This window comes from Mobula birostris, chromosome 15 (genome assembly GCF_030028105.1).
Source record: "Mobula birostris isolate sMobBir1 chromosome 15, sMobBir1.hap1, whole genome shotgun sequence".
NCBI classification, from domain to species: Eukaryota; Metazoa; Chordata; class Chondrichthyes; order Myliobatiformes; family Myliobatidae; genus Mobula; species Mobula birostris.
In genome coordinates this window covers 62,702,534-62,719,842 of record NC_092384.1, presented here as the reverse complement: position 1 = coordinate 62,719,842, position 17,309 = coordinate 62,702,534, and positions in this window count along the sequence as shown.

Below are 17,309 nucleotides of genomic sequence, written 5' to 3'. Positions count from 1 at the left end.
AAGCCAAGATCAGATAAGTCCTATTAAATGGTGGAGCACACTTAAGACTTCATATGACCTAAACCTTCTCCATTTCCTTTTGTTGTTATGTTCCTATGAAAGGGAATAAATGCAAGTTACACGTGCGCTAAATATTAAACACTATTTCAAACATTTTCAGTTGTGTGGCTTTTCTGCAGAATATATTTCATCTAGAATACACACATACATGGTATAAATAGAACACTTTATTGCTGGATTGGTAATGCAGTCAATTTCATTCATGACATAACTTTGTAAACAAGCACTGGGAGTTTCGTATCCTGTAGGTAGCACACTTGCCAATTCAAACAAGGAAGGAAGTGCTCCTTCTGACACAAACATAATATATATGCTTCTTTAAGAAAACGAGGCAAAGCAAGAAAAATAAATTAAGTATATATAGTTCCTGTTTATTTTCCCTTTCTAAAAACCATGCCTCACCCAGAGTTCCTGCTGTCTTTTCTTTAGATGGTAGGGTCTGGTGAGATCCAAAATCTTTCAATTTTCTCGCTTATTCTAAGTGAAAGATGCCAGGGCGAGGTAACAGAATCCTTTTCCTGATTGGATTCTGAGTGTCAGCGATAGGCCAGCCAAAAAAAGAATAAAGTTCTTCTCCAATCATGTGCCAACATCTCTTCCTGCTTCATCAGTCCCATGTTTTCCATTTTCCATGCCAATTACACTTATGTCTGGGCAAGGTTGCACTCTCAGTTCTAAACATGCACTGAGTTTACTTTGTGCTGTTCTGCAAGAAACTTACAGTATTTTATGCAAGTCCGTTAATGTGGTCTGGCTTGACTCCAAGTTTATACTTGAAGGGTCAGTATTTTAATCCACTCCATTGCCCAGCTTATCACCTGCACTAATACTTTGGTTAGTGTCAAATTTATGACATCTCTGTGCAATGAGGTATTAATCCCTCAATCTATCCAATAGAATTCCTCTTATCCCCTCATTATAAGAGCTCAAATCAAATCAACTTTAATTATCATTCAAATCATGCATAGATACAGCTGAATGAGACAGTGTTGCTCTGGATCCAAGGTGAAAAACATTCAAAATATCAAGAAAACATTTTTAAAAAATAGCAAGTAACATGATTCAAAATATCGAGCAAAAAAAGCATATCCATTCGAAAAAAAACATATATAGTCTAAGGCCCTGAGCGACAATGTCCAGCAATCTCACAGCAGTGAACGGAAGCACGCAATCCAGCCTGTTACGCCACCACTTGAACGTGGGAGGGCAGCACCAATGGGTGAGACCAAGCCCCTACTGAGCACAACCATGATGCAATGTTTCCACATCTTTCACCTGGTCTGCAATGGCAGGCAAGCCCAAGGCTTAAGGCCTAGTTCTCGCTACAGCTGAGGCTACACAGCTCCCACGTTGCCTGTCCCTCCACCAGGCAAGGGTGACAGGCCTGCAGAAACTTACATTATCACTGTCCAACAGGGTCTCATGATCACAAGTGAAATGTCCAAGACAATCTCCCACAGTTATACAGCACCAACTCCAATGCTTTTGAGTGGCAGGTGGCAACATGGACTGCAGCCAGGTCAGCCCCTCTGAACCCAAACCCGGCTCCTCTGATATATCGGCGGGCTCCTCCGATATCCCGATGCGCTCTGCTGATATCCCAACCAGCTCCTTCTACATCTCAGACAAACAGTTCATCACCTTGACCGACTCCACTCCCAACACCAGTCCAGCTACTCCAATCAACGAGCAGCTCAACGATGGAGTAGCCCTGCAGTACCCAATGTTCTGGGAGAGGAATTGTCTTTAGATCGCAAAACATTAACTTTACAAAGAAAATAGCACCTCTGGTTGGTCCTTGAGAGGCCTTTGTGTTTGCATGCATCACAATCTTATGGGAAGTCAAAGAGTTCAGTCAAAAGATAAAACAAAAACAAGTTATAAAGGTTTAAAGAGAATTGAGTAGAAGGATGGAAGGAAGCACTCAGAAGCAAACAGATTCAATATATTATTCATCTGTTCTGCTTATCATAATGACAGAGAAAATATATAAATAAATGGCACATGTGCTTGTGAATAAATCAGGGACAAATATATTGTTTTGATCACTTGTCAACTATTTTATGGAATCATCTTTCAATAGTCTAGATCCATTCTGTTAGGCAGACAAATGGGAACAAGATTCCAATTATGGCCCTTTTGAGACAAGCAAACACTGAAATTTTATTTGGATCAAGTTTCCAATGGAACAGTGTAAATTACTGTTTAACAGTCCAATATAACAAAGGAATTTTTGGCTGTTTTTGGCCAAGGATATTGATAATGTCAAATGACATCCTAGAATTGGTAACCAGTAACTTAAATAAAGCAGCAGAAATCAGAATCAAAAACTTGAAGCAAATTGGTTACAAAATTGAATTTTCACAATGTACACTTGTACATTTATACTATCTATGTCCCTAAATTTACCTAATTTACCAGAGGGCAGCACATGACTTATTTTACATTATACGTGAAAAAAAAGTTCATAAAATGCAGAAGATGAATGTTGTCCATGTTTTTTTATGTGGAAGGTATAGAAAGGTTGGGCTATGGAGTGTATCAAATCCCGCCTTTGATATTTACTGGAAGGGCAGGGATGCTGTCAGTTTCAGGGAAATCCAGAAGTATCAAGAAAGTGGCAACCCGGCACAGTCAAACACTAGATTATCATTCCCTCTGTTTCCTTTCCATCAGGCCCACTTTCTGAATGTCAGGCAGGATGCCAGGTATGATGACATACGGCCAAGAATCGCTTTTCTTAGTCTCTAGCGGAAAGGAGATGAGGGGAGGGGGGCATGAACATAGGGGTGGAGGGGGAGGTGGGTATTCTCAGAATGCAGCATTGAGGTAGGAGGTGGGAAGAGAAGAGTTTATGTAAATTCACTATTAAATCGTAATTTTAAACCATACATTCTTGCAAGTACAATAATTACTTATAATGGACTTTTACACTGGAGGCTCTACTTTAAAGCTGGTGAATGTGAACCTTCAAATTCCTCTTCTTTCACATGAACCAGTCTCCACTTATTTTAAATATTAATAAAGTTAGGCAAAGCTGCAGTCCTTTCAATCCCTTGCTGATGCTTAGGTTTTGTTTAAACTTCTAACACTCACTCGAATCTGCTTATCCTCCTTGTAATTTTCACAGAACCAAAGAGGTTTATGGCTTAAAATGAGGCAACTCATCCTCAACCATTCATGCCAATTGGGGAAAAAAACTTAATTGGATTGAGCAACACACATCAAAGTTGCTGGTGAACGCAGCAGGCCAGGCAGCATCTCTAGGAAGAGGTACAGTCGACGTTTCGGGCCGAGACCCTTCGTCAGGACTAACTAAAGGAAGAACTAGTAAAAGATTTGAAAGTGGAGGGGGAGGGAGAGATCTGAAATGATAGGAGAAGACAGGAGGGGGAGGGATGGAGCCAAGAGCTGGACAGGTGATTGGCAAAAGGGATACGAGAGGATCATGGGACAGGAGGCCCAGGGAGAAGGAAAAGGGGGAGGGGGGGGACCCAGAGGATGGGCAAGGGATATAGTCAGAGGGACGGAGGGAGAAAAAGGAGAGAGAGAGAGAGAGAGAAAGAATGTGTGTATATAAATAAATAACGGATGGGGTACGAGGGGGAGCTGGGCATTAGCGGAACTTCTCTAAGTCAGTGTTCATGCCATCAGGTTGGAGGCTACCTAGACAGAATATAAGGTGTTGTTCCTCCAACCTGAGTGTGGCTTCATCTTTACAGTAGAGGAGGCCATGGCCTCCTTACTAGCTCTTCCTTCAGTTAGTCCTGATGAAGGGTCTATGCCCGAAACGTGGACTGTATCTCTTCCTAGAGATGCTGCCTGGCCTGCTGCATTCACCAGCAACTTTAATGTGTGTTGCTTGAATTTCCAGCATCTGCAGAATTCCTCGTGTTTGCGTTAATTGGATCGATCTGCCTTTCAGTATCTTCATCCATAACCCTGTAGACTAGATTGCTTCCTTCAAGACTAGCCATGTCTTTTGTCTCAACCACTTCTTGAGAAAGTGAATTCCACATTCTCACCCAGCATTTTTATTTTAGACAATCTTATTCAGGGCTTCTGACTTCTAACCCCTCACACCAGAAAGATTGTATTCAATGCATGTAATAATCTTTATATGAAATACTTTTTGAATGAAATATAAATTGAACAAGTATAGATTAGATTAGATTATGAGGACACGCAGTTCTCTTTTATTGTCATTTAATAATGCATGCATTAAGAAATGATACAATGTTCCTCCATATATACGCATATGGCCACTTTATTAAGTATACCTGTGCACCTGCTTGTTAATGCAAATATCTAATCAAACAATCATGTGATAGCAGCTCAATGTTAAAAGCCTGCAGATATGATCAAGAAGTGAAATTGTTGTTCAGAGCAAATGACAGAATGGGGGATCTAAGTGAGTTTGACAGTGGAATGATAGTTGGTGCCAGACAGGGTGGTTTGAGTTCCTCAGAAACCAATCATCTCTTGCGATTTTCATACACAACAGTCTCTAGAGTTTAGAAAGAAAGGCTGTGAAAAACAAACAAAAAAGATCCAGTGAGCGTCAGTTCTGTCGGTGTAAGTGTTTTGCTAATGAGAGACATGGGGAGAATGGCCAGACTGGCTCACGCTGATAGGAAGGAGACAGTAGCTCAAATGCCCATGTGTTACAACAGTTGCATGCAATGCAGAACACATTGAAGCTTGAAGTGGATGGGCTACAGCAGCAGAAGACCATGCACATACATTCAGTGGACACATCATTAGGAATAGCCAGTACGTAATAAGGTGGCCACTGAATGGATATTGAGTTCAGCTGCCTTTCACCATTTGTATTGGGTGCACTTCCATAATATAATTCAAAATGACCATTCAAAATTGCTTTTGATGTTCTGTGAGCCATCTGAAGTTGCATTTGAATGGCATGCCCCAGAGGAAATGCCTTGACTAATAATTGACAGGAATAGTCTTTGCAACTTGCATCATTTTTAAAGTCAAGGGCTTGGCTTAAATCCAAACATATTTTTGATCATTTTGATTAAAATGTGAGAATGTGCAGTCTCCTTTGCTCATCCCAGTGAGAGGAGTTCAAATTCAACAGATGCAACTGATAAGGGAAATTAACTGAGAAACAGCTGCAGACTTAGACAATACATAGCTCAAGAAGGTACAAGACTGGCATAACAACACTCCCAAAGGCAATATTTCCTGCAAAAAGTCTGGTCATACAGCTTCAACTCATCACTCTTTGTAAAAGAAATTATTTGCAAATTGGTCCTTATTACCTATTTCTTCTTCCTCTTGAGAGCCATTAAAAGTCAAATGCTCATGCATATTCCTGAAGTTTGTTTGAAAAGTAACTATTTTTAAATAAGTTAGTTTATTCTATCCATCTTCCTGCTTAAAATGATATTCAAAAGAGTAGCTTGTAACTAATTGTCTACATATTAAAAACTGTATTCCATTTATCACGTAACATCTCTAAGAAATATTTTGTCACACTCTTCTATGTATGAAAGAATTACAGGCTGGATGTAAGAACTAGAAATGTATGATAGACACCTTGGGGTTCCCTAAAAATGCATCGCTGCTACACAGAATGGTGAACAGGGGATAGGGTATGCTCACTTTTATTGCTTTGGGTATTAAACTTTGGAGTTGGGATGCTATGTTGCAAATCATTTGTTAGGCTACACTTGAATATTATGTGTATTCTGATAACTGCTTTATAGGAAGGATAGATTAGACAAGAGAGAGTGCAGGTAATTTTGTAGGAATGTTACTGGACTGGAGGGTTTAAAGAGAGATTTGATAGGCTGGGACTGTTTTCTCTTGAGCATGGAGGCTGAGGGGTGATGTTACAGAGGTTGATGAATAGATGTGGCAGGGACGATGAGCACAGTCTGTTTCCCAGGGCAGGGATGTCTAAAACTAGAAGGCATACATTAAAGTTGAGAAGGGAAAAATTTAAGGGACAAGTTTTTTGCACAGATGGTGATGACTATGTGGAATGAGCTGTCAGAGGTTGCTGACATGGGTATAATTCAATTTAGAGGGTATTTGGATGGCTGTTGGATAGGGCAGGTTTAGAGGGATGTAGGCCAAACACTGGCACATGGGATTAGAATAGGTAGGCATCTTGGTCAGCATGGATCAGTAGTGCTGAAGGGCCTGTTTTACATGCTATACATCACTATGACTGTGAGTCGTTATAGCAACGAAACAGACTTTTGTCCAGAGGTGATCTGAATTGGAACTTATTCTCCACAAGGAGAAGGAGAGCCAGTAACATAATCACTCAGTTCACATCTCACTTCAATCGCAAATCTTTGTTCAAATATACTTTTAAGTACTGTCATGGAGGGGCAATGGGGTTAACCTTAGGCAGCGGGCCTCTTGGTGAATTTCCCAGCGGTGGGCCTGAGAACTCCCAGGCAGACATTTGGAGGTGGCTACCTATTTATTTGCTCCTAAACAGGCCGGCTAGCAATTTAAATAATTTAATGAAGTTTGACCCTGACTGGTTCCACAAATTTAACACAGGCTAGGTCAGGGGAGGTGATGACAGGGGGATGGTATGTTTAGAATAGAACTGGAAAGAAGCAAAGGTGCTTCTCCCAAATAACACTTCAAGCATGCCATAATCCTTTCAATTGTTCATACCTGTCATTTCAATCTGGCCCTTTCTACATAGAGACCTCACAAATGTGGACCACTTTAGATTTCCTCCATTGAAATATCCGTTTCCCTACTGTAAAGGTGCATAGAGTCATACATAGAACATAGAATAGTACAGCACAGTACAGGCCCTTCGGCCCACAATGTTGTGCCGACCCTCAAACCCTGCCTCCCATATAAGCCCCCACCTTAAATTCTTCCATATACCTGTCTAGTAGTCTCTTAAACTTCACTAGTGTATCTGCCTTCACCACTGACTCAGGCAGTGCATTCCACGCGCCAACCACTCTCTGAGTAAAAAACCTTCCTCTAATATCCCCCTTGAACTTCCCACCCCTTATCTTAAAGCCATGTCCTCTTGTATCGAGCAGTGGTGCTCTGGGGAAGAGGCACTGGCTATCCACTCTATCTATTCCTCTTATTATCTTGTACACCTCTATCATGTCTCCTCTCATCCTCCTTCTCTCCAAAGAGTAAAGCCCTAGCTCCCTTAATCTCTGATCATAATGCATACTCTCTAAACCAGGCAGCATCCTGGTAAGTCTCCTCTGTACCCTTTCCAATGCTTCCACATCCTTCCTATAGTGAGGCGACCAGAACTGGACACAGTACTCCAAGTGTGGCCTAACCAGAGTTTTATAGAACTGCATCATTACATCGCGACTCAAACTCTATCCCTTGACTTAAGAAAGCTAACACCCCATAAGCTTTCTTAACTACCCTATCTACCTGTGAGGCAACTTTCAGGGATCTGTGGACATGTACCCCGAGATCCCTCTGCTCCTCCACACTACCAAGTATCCTGCCATTTACTTTGTACTGTGCCTTGGAATTTGTCCTTCCAAAGTGTACCACCTCACACTTCTCCAGGTTGAACTCCATCTGCCACTTCTCAGCCCACTTCTGCATCCTATCGATGTCTCTCTGCAATCTTCGACAATCCTCTACACTATCTACAACACCACCAACCTTTGTGTCGTCTGCAAACTTGCCAACCCACCCTTCTACCCCAACATCCAGGTCGTTAATAAAAATCACGAAAAGTAGAGGTTCCAGAACAGATCCTTGTGGGACACCACTAGTCACAATCCTCCAATCTGAATGTACTCCCTCCACCACCACCACCCTCTGCCTTCTGCAGGCAAGCCAATTCTGAATCCACCTGGCCAAACTAACCTGGATCCCATGCCTTCTAACTTTCTAAATAAGCCTACCATGTGGAACCTTGTCAAATGCCTTACTAAAATCCATATAGATCACATCCACTACACTACCCTCATCTATATGCCTGGTCACCTCCTCAAAGAACTCTATCAGGCTTGTTAGACATGATCTGCCCTTCACAAAGCCATGCTGACTGTCCCTGATCAGACCATGATTCTCTAAATGCCCATAGATCCTATCTCTAAGAATCTTTTCCAACAGCTTTCCCATCACGGACGTAAGGCTCACTGGTCTATAATTACCCGGACTATCCTTACTACCTTTTTTGAACAAGGGGACAACATTCGCCTCCCTCCAATCCTCCGGTACCATTCCCGTGGACAACAAGGACATAAAGATCCTAGCCAGAGGCTCAGCAATCTCATCTCTTGCCTTGTGGAGCAGTCTGGGGAATATTCCGTCAGGCCCCGGGGACTTATCTGTTCTAATGTATTTTAACAACTCCAACACCTCCTCTCCCTTAATATCAGCATGCTCCAGAATATCAACCTCACTCATATTGTCCTCACCATCATCAAGTTCATCGAGATATATTCCCTTCAGCCTTGCTTACCCTTGCTGATCACAGAAGCTGCTTCCCATCTCTGCACAGGGTGAGAGACTTGTTGCTTTTTGAAACCATAGGAGCCCCTTCCCCTGATACCACGCAGTGAATGGCAACATGATGCCAAAAGCACTGGACTGCTCCTATCCCAGTGAAGGCTCATCAGTCAGGCTGAGTTCTGGCAGAATATTGCAGCCATGATTAATTACAACCTACACCTCCCAGATTCCAGCATTCTTTTGTCACGAGAATTACAGTACGAGATTGCTGCTAGTTTTAATAAATAGGATGAACACAAATTTAAATTAAAGTAATTAAATCAATTAGAACTTTATATAAAGTTGGTAGTGAAAAAACCACTGGATATTTGTAAAAACCCAGCTGGGTCATTAATATCCTTCAGGGAAGGCAATCTGTCATCCTTATTCAACAATGCCTGAACACGATTCCAGACTCACCAATGTATTTAACGTCTAATTGCTTCCTTCATTTAGAGCATTAGTCAATAAATGATACCGTCCACATACCAAAATTTAAAAAAAAATGTTCAGAGAACCATGTACTAGTACTCTATGGTCTCTGATCAACAATATTCCTCTGGGCCCTGCCCAGGTTCACCTTCCAAAAGTGCATCACTTTGCATCAGCTTTAGTGAAATTCCATCTGCCATTCTTTTGCCCACTTTCCCTGTTGATATATACCCAGCTGTAACCTTAGACAACCTTCTTCACTGTCCACTATTGTTCATCCATTTGTCCATCACGCAACGATGAGTACCACTGAAATAATTTGTGACTTGTAGGGGCTGGACTGTCCCCTGGACACACAGATGGCTGGAGAGGCCAATCCGCATTTGAAAAGCTCTTTGGAAGTGTGGACAAAGATGGCAGCCACTAAGGTTGAGGGGATGGGGTCGATGCCTTATTCTTTCCCAGACAGCCTACGTTTCTCTGCTGTAATTATCCTTTCTGCCTCATGTGTCACGGCACCCTTACGGAGGGAGGAGTGTCACTCAACCCAATCCTGGGCAACGTCTGAGTTGATGCCAAAAGCTTTTAGTGAAGTTTTCAGGGTGTTTTTATAGCGTTTCCTTTAGTCCTCATGGGAAGACTTACCCTTCTGTAGTTAACCGTAAAGCAGTCTTTTAGGCAGCTGATGGTATGACATATAAGCTACATGGCCTGTCCAGCAAACTGGACGGCATCGGGATAGTGAAAGTACTGGGCAGGCGTGCCTTGGTAAGTATCTCTGTGTTAGGGATTCTGTCTTGCCACTTAATGTTGAGGAGTTTTCTGAGGCAGACTGTAGGGAAATGCAAAGCAACATACACAGGCTGCTGGAGGAACTCAGCAGGTCAGGCAGCATCCATGGAAATGAACGAACAGTCGCCCTTTTGGGCCGAGATGCTTTTTCAGGACTGAAAATGAAAGAAGAAGATTCCAGAATAAAATGCTGGTGGAGTGGGGGGTGGAGGGGAAGGAGAATAGCCGGTAGGTGATAAGTGAAGGGTCTCGGCCCGAAACGTCGACTGTACTCTTTTCCATTGTTGCTGCTTGGCCTGCTGAGTTCCTCCAGCACTTTGTGTGTCCTGCTTGGATTTCCAGCATCTGCAGATTTTCTCTTGTAGCTGATAGGTGAAGCCAGGTGCGTACAAAAGTTAAAGGGCTGGAGAGGATGGAATCTGATAGGAGAGAAGAGTGGACCACAGGAGAAAGGGAAGGAGGAGAGAACCTGGAGGAGGTGATAGGCAGATGAGAAGAGGTAAGAGGCCAGAGTGGGGTATAGAAGAAGAGGGGAGGGAGAGGGATATTTTCTTTTTACCAGAAGGAGAAATTGATATTCATCCCATCAGGTTGGAGGCTACTGAGATGGAATATAAGGTTCTTCACCCTGAGGGTAGCTTCATCATGGCAGAAGACACAGACTGTCCTGTCAGAACAGGAATCCGAATTAAAATGTTCAGCCTCTGGGGGGGTTCCACTTTTGGTGGATGGGGTGGAGGTGTTCAATGAAGCAATCCCCCCCCCCCCCCCAGTTTACACCTGGTCTCATCTATGTAGAGGAGGCCACATCTGGAGCACTGGGTACAATAGAAGAACCCTGCAGATTCACAGGTGAAGTGTTACCTCACCTGGAAGGATCGCTTGGGGCCTTGCATGGAGGGGAGAGTGGTGTTGAGTGGGCACGTACAGCACCTTAGCCACTTGCAGAGATAAGTAACGGGGGGAGATTAGTGGGGAGGAATAAATGGACAAGAGAATCATGGAGGGAGTGATCCATTCAGAGAGTGGAGAGTGGGAAGGGGAGAGGTGAAGATGTGGTTGGTGGTAGAATCCCTTTGGAGATAATGGAACTTCTGGAGAATGATGTGCTGGATGCAGAGACTCATGGGGTGGTAGCTAAGGACAAGAGAATCTCTAATACTGTTAAGGCAACAGGAAGATGGGGTGAGCGTGGATGTTCGGGAAATGGAGGAGATGTGGGTGAGGGCACCATCAATGGTGGAGGAAGGGAAATCCTGTTTTCTTTAAAGAAGGAGGACATCTCTGATGTCCTGGAAAGGAAAGCCTCATCCTGGGAACATACGTGGTAGAGACAAAGTAACTGAGATAAGGAATGGCATTTTTACAGTAGACAGTCATCAATCAAATGCCTGTTACGCCTTGGTGTTTAGGGCAGCATACAGGAGACAGGGAAGGTTTATAAAGGATGTTGGTCGACATTCTGCCTCCAGAAAGGGGAGGGAGGTGTCAGAAATAGACAAGTGAATTTAAGGGCAGGCAGTGTAGCAGTTGGAGGCAAAGTTGATGAAATTGATGAGCTCAGCATGGGTGCACGGAGCATCACCAATGCAGTTATCAATGTCGTGGAGGAAGACCATTGCTGTGGCAGCAGCCAATGCTGTATTTCCCAGTGACCCCATCCAAAAAGGTATTGTCAGAACTTGGTGAAACGCAGCAGGCCAGACAGCATCCATAGGAAGGAGCACAGTTGATGTTTGGGCCGAGACCCTCTGTCAGGACCTGAAATATCGACTGTGCTCCTTACTATGGATGCTGTCTGGCCTGCTGTGTTCCACCAGCAGGCCAGCAGCAATTTGTGTGTGTTGCTTGAATTTCCAGCATCTGCAGATTTCCTCATGCTTGCCTTGTCAGAACCTACTCTTGCGTTGAAGTCACCAAGGATATTAAGCTTGTCCACTTTGAGGTCTCTGGCAATAACTGGGTGCAGCTCTTCATAGAACTTGTCCTTGATGCCATCTGGGTTGGCCATGGTAGGGGTATGGACGCTGATGATGATGACATGCTTCCCACCAGGTTTCATAGTCATGAGCCTGTCATTCACGCCCTTTGGAAGTCCAGAAATCTTGCTAGTGATCTCTGTCTTCATTGCAAATCCAACCCAGCCTCACATCAGTCCTGATAGCCTCTTCTACTCCAAAAGAATGTGTATCCTGTGCCCCTTTCAAAAAGTTTATCTTCTCCTGCAAGCCATATCTCATTCAGGGCTGCAATACTGATGTCATACTGGGCTAATTCTCTCTATTAGAGCCTTCCTTTACGGTCTGTCAGTATGAACACTGTCCAACAGTGTGTGCACATTCCACGCACGTAGAGTGAGAGGAATAGTTTTTATGTTCTCTGACGTATTTCAAAGGATTCAAAGGAATCAAAGTATATTTATTATCTAAGTGTGTATAAATTATATAACCTTGAGATTCATCAACTTACAGGCAGCCACAAAGCAAGAAACCTGAAAGAACCCAATTTTAAAAAAGACCAACACTCAATCTGCAGAGAAAAAAACACAAATCATGCAAACAATAAAAGCAAGCAACAGCAGTCTGAACCAAATTGAGTCCTTAGATCCTGAGCCCAGATCAGTCGGAGTAGGCCGAGAGCCTCAGCCTCAGTTCATCATATAGCAGGGCACATTACCGTGAGGCTTGCGGAATCATAGCACGAAGCAGCTGAAACAGTCTCACAGCCTCAGTGCCATGGAGAGAGGAATAAACGTCGCAGAAGAGTGAGCAGAATTGCCTGACCCTTGTCTCCAGTCCTGTCAACCTGCCTTTTCAGTCTATCTGGGCCAGCATTTAAATTGTCCAAACACTGGGTCATCCGTCACACTAGGAGCCGGGCTCTGGCGCAGTGATACACTCTGGGCCTGTACCCCGGCACCCAGCCCAAGGCCATTCTCAACCTTTCCAAATCGGCTCAGTGCTTGGTCCACTGTGATAGGGTCCCTGCCAGCTGCGGGAAACTGTCTAGGGCAAGAATGGAGCAGGCAATGTTTAGGGCACTTTTTCAAGCCCCTTCCTCATACCATGGAGGTGAGCAGCGCATTCCTGAAAAGGGCTGTTCAGTTGTTATGCGGCTGCCGAAAACCTCTGCGGCTCCATGTCAGTGAATAATGACATGGCATGAACTGCCAGAGTGCACGTTTGTGGCTATGGCCGCCAGTGTACCCACTTGCTTTTTGAAGACAAACTTTTTGAAAGGGGCGCAGGATACAAATTCTTTTGCAGGGGAAGGGGATATCAAGACCGATGTGAGGCTGGGTTGGATTTGCAGTGAAGGCAGAGATCACTGGCAAGATTCCTGGACTTCCAAAGGGCGTGAATGACAGGCTATTATGAAACTCGCCACAGGACGTATGTTAGTCTGGGATGGGAAGGACTGATGACAACAGAGATTTGTGCAAAGACTCAGTTTAAATTCGGAAGAGTTGCGCAGCACAGACCTCATTCACTCATCTATATGCAGTGGCAAGACAGAGTCAAGACAGCTGGAGATGGAGTCAGATGCAGTGGATAATCATGATGCCTTTAGTGTCTCGCTCCACAGCACTTTTCTGGCTCTGCTTCCTGCTCCTGCCCATTGAGCCAAACTAGCAATTAACTTCGTGCTGTCCACTGGGTCCTGTCTTCACGAGCTTGGGTAGGCAAGCCCAAGCTCACTAAGGGTTTAAGATCCATCGGTTACCCTCACCTGGTTTAGCCAGCTCATTGAAGCAGTTTACCAGGGTGTGGCCACTGTCACTTGGAGCCACAGATAAGAACTGAATGCCAAGTGGGGACCAATGGTGGATAAGCTACTCCCAAAGGAGCACCACAAGATTGCTCCATTCGATATGTTACTCCTCCCGACATCACATACACTGTCCAGTATACCAACAATTTTAGTATCATCTGCAAACTTATTAATAATACCACCTACATTCTCATCTCAGTACCGTCTGGCCTGTTGGACATATCTTAAAGCCCTGCTGTTAGTAACACCAAATACACACAAAGTAGCATAATCTGATTCTGTCACCCTAAGTCACTTGGTCCCAACAGAGGTATTCCCGTTGTTCTATCCAATTCTTCTCTACAATCTCTTTAATTGAAAACCAATTTGTTTCCCCCTTTTATCAGTTCTAGATTAGGTTCTCAGACCTGAAACGCTAACATTATTTCTCCTTCCTCATTTGCCATATGCCACAGTGACTGTTTCTAAGATTTTCAGATTATATTTCAGATTTATAGCATCTACAGTTTTTAAGGAAAAAAAAAATTATTTTTTGCTTTAAATACAGTTACCAAGTCTTCTGCTTCTTAACGTCACCAAGGGGATCTGAGGAGAATTTTTTTTTCACACAAAGCACAGTTAGAACCTGCACTGACCTTCCAGAGGAGATTCAGATGACAGGTCATCAACTGAAATATCACCTGTCCATTTCCCTCTATAGATGCTGCCCGGTCCACCAAGTTCCTCCAGAAGATTATTTCTTGCTACAGATTCCAGCAAACATAGAGTCTTATGTCTGCAAAAGTGGTGGTGGGAGCAGGAAGTGTAATTACATTTGAGAGGCATCTGGACAAATTTCATGCCCAAGCAAGGCATAAAACACAAATTGATGCAGGTGAGTGGATGAGTCTAGATAGGCATGTGTTTGGTGATGGCACAATGTGCTGAAGAACCTGCTTCCATGCCGTACAGCCTATGACTTGACACATTCACCTGTGTGTGCAGGATTTAAAGGGGACAGTATATGAAGAGCTGAGCTCCAAAATGTCAGAGCTGGCATTCAACTAATGCTGCCTGTTTGTTAAGCAGTGTTTCCATCTACCTACTTCCCGCTTGTGGAACAAAATCCTTACTGTTCATTCTGTACATGAATGTCTTGTACATGTTGCCTCACCCAAATGCATGCCTCATGTATATCTTTTTGGAAATTTAAAGGTACTACCCAAAGGATTATATGCCCAGATCCAAAGTTCCTAACCTGTTTTTTTTAATATAAAGTAAGGAAGGATGGACATGAACTAGAACTGTATTAAATGTCTATAATGACTACGCCCCACCTTCAATTAGATTGGATTCTCTAAGCTCACTACATTTGTAATTCTAGTTACATTTTTTTAAAAAGTGCCCTGAAGCATTCCTATAAAGTTTGAGAACACTACTGGGAAGAAATTAGGACACTAGCTGCCTTGCTAGGATTCAAGGTGGCTTACCAAATAATGGAGAGGTTATAGCATGATAAATAATGACAGTTGTGAGGCAATTTAACATAATATATCAAGCTACACCATATTGCTCTACTCTAGTCAATCAGCATTAAACACCTTTTACAGTGGGCTTGACCCTTCAAGCACAGAGCACCCTATGACATCTATCAACAAAGTTAAAGTCTGGCATTTATTATAAAGGAAATCCCATACCCACTGGGCTACAGGTTGAACTAGTTACAAATTCATTTCAAATTAGAGCCCTCTGTATTTCTGAGGTCAACTAGTCCACCTCACACAAAGTGCCTAAAGAGCTGAATTGCAAGTTAGGACTTAACTCTTTCAGGACACAGATTTTTCCCAGTTCATTTGCAGAATAAAGAACTTCTTTTTATTGCTTCATTTTATCAGGTGCATTTTCCAGTGTTAGCTCCCAGTCAAATGGGCAGTGAAAGTGCAAAATATTGAATGGAAAACACAAATATATTAAAAAATACAGAGATTGTTGCTTATTAAATGGTCCTAATGTTGGCCTGTACTGTTTGTTCTGATGAATTCTCCACTGACAGCCCTTCTTCCAGATGTGGATTGGTTAATTGAGCTTCCTAGAGAGCCTTACAATTACCACGATTGAGTTATGTTCAGAATTAGCCTTCCTTAAACTTCTAGAAGTAATGCAGTTTCAACTTCGGCTCATTAGCCTTCCTCTCCTTGGCACCATTAAGTCTGTGTCTGTCATCAGTGATGAGATACTTCTCAGAGAAAGTTTTAAGTGGGAAATAATGACTATGCAATCCTACTGAGAATCATTACTACATCCAGTGACACTTCAGATCCTGACGTGTCATAACCTACATACTGACGTGCTATAGAATAAAGGTACTGCAAAGATCTACCACTCATATAGTTGCTACGCTACCATGAAACCCTTTATGAACAGGAAAAGGAGACGGGCAAGATATAGAAGGTGTGAGCAAGTGACAGCTTTCTTCCCTGAACTGTGATATTTACATCAGATGCAAGAAGGTAATTCTGTTTACATTTTAGCTGTGTGCACTGATAATCTTTGATACTTTCAGAATAAACAGCTTTATCAATAATTAGCCTTTATCTAACTTCAACTGGCGTGACAGCACCGGTCCATAAATCCACCTGCACTTATTTATCATTAATGGAGTAAATATAAATCTAAGAAAGAGTATACTTATAAAATACCATTAAACAAATGCATGGTATAAGTATCTTATATTCAAGCTCATGTTGTTTAAACATTTGTTTAATTTGTCACATATGCATTGAAACAGCAAATCATACAGTGAAAAGCACCGCAGGCTGAGGGTAGCAGACGCCAGCAGAATCAACAAACTCATTCGTAAGGCCAGTGATGTTGTGGGGATGGAACTGAACTCTCTGACGGTGGTGTCTGAAAAGAGGATGCTGTCCGAGTTGCATGCCATCTTGGCCAATGTCTCCCATCCACTACATAATGTATTGGGTGGGCACAGGAGTACATTCAGCCAGAGACTCATTCCATCGAGATGCAGCACAGAGCGTCATGGGAAGTCATTCCTACCTGTGGCCATCAAACTTTACAACTCCTCCCTTGGAGGGTCAGACATCCTGAGCCAATAGGCTGGTCCTGGACTTATTTCATAATTTACTGGCATAACTTACATATTACTATTTAACTATTTATGGTTCTATTACTATTTATTATTTATGGTGCAACTGTAACGAAAACCAATTTCCCCCGAGATCAGTAAAGTATGACTATAACTATGACTATCTGTATCAAAATCAGTGAGGATTGTGCTAGAGCAGCCTGCAGGTGTTTCCATGCTTCCAGTGTCAACATAGTATGCCAACAACTTATTAATCCTAAACCTACGCCTTTGGAATGTGGGAGGGAAACCTGAGCACATGAAGGAAACACATGCACCCACAAGGAGAACACACAAACTCCTGACAGACAGCAATGGGAATTGAACCCAGACCAACGATCGCCTTCTCTGTAAAGCAATTGTTCTAACTACTATGCAAGAGTGCCACTCCTATTCTTACTCCTATGGCTTTAGCATTCATCCTGAAATTCAAGGACCTAAAGACAAGTTTGTCATTTGTTAATTCTGCACAATATGATTATTCAGGGAGTGGGAAGATATCTGCCTCTAATGGACATGAACAACAAAACAGTATTTCTAGTCACAAAACCTCCAGATGTACAATGGAGTGCACATTAGGTTTGGGGTTCAATGAAAAAGCAATTTGAATTGAATGTATAGCCAGCTATTGGTTTTCAATTGCCGATTT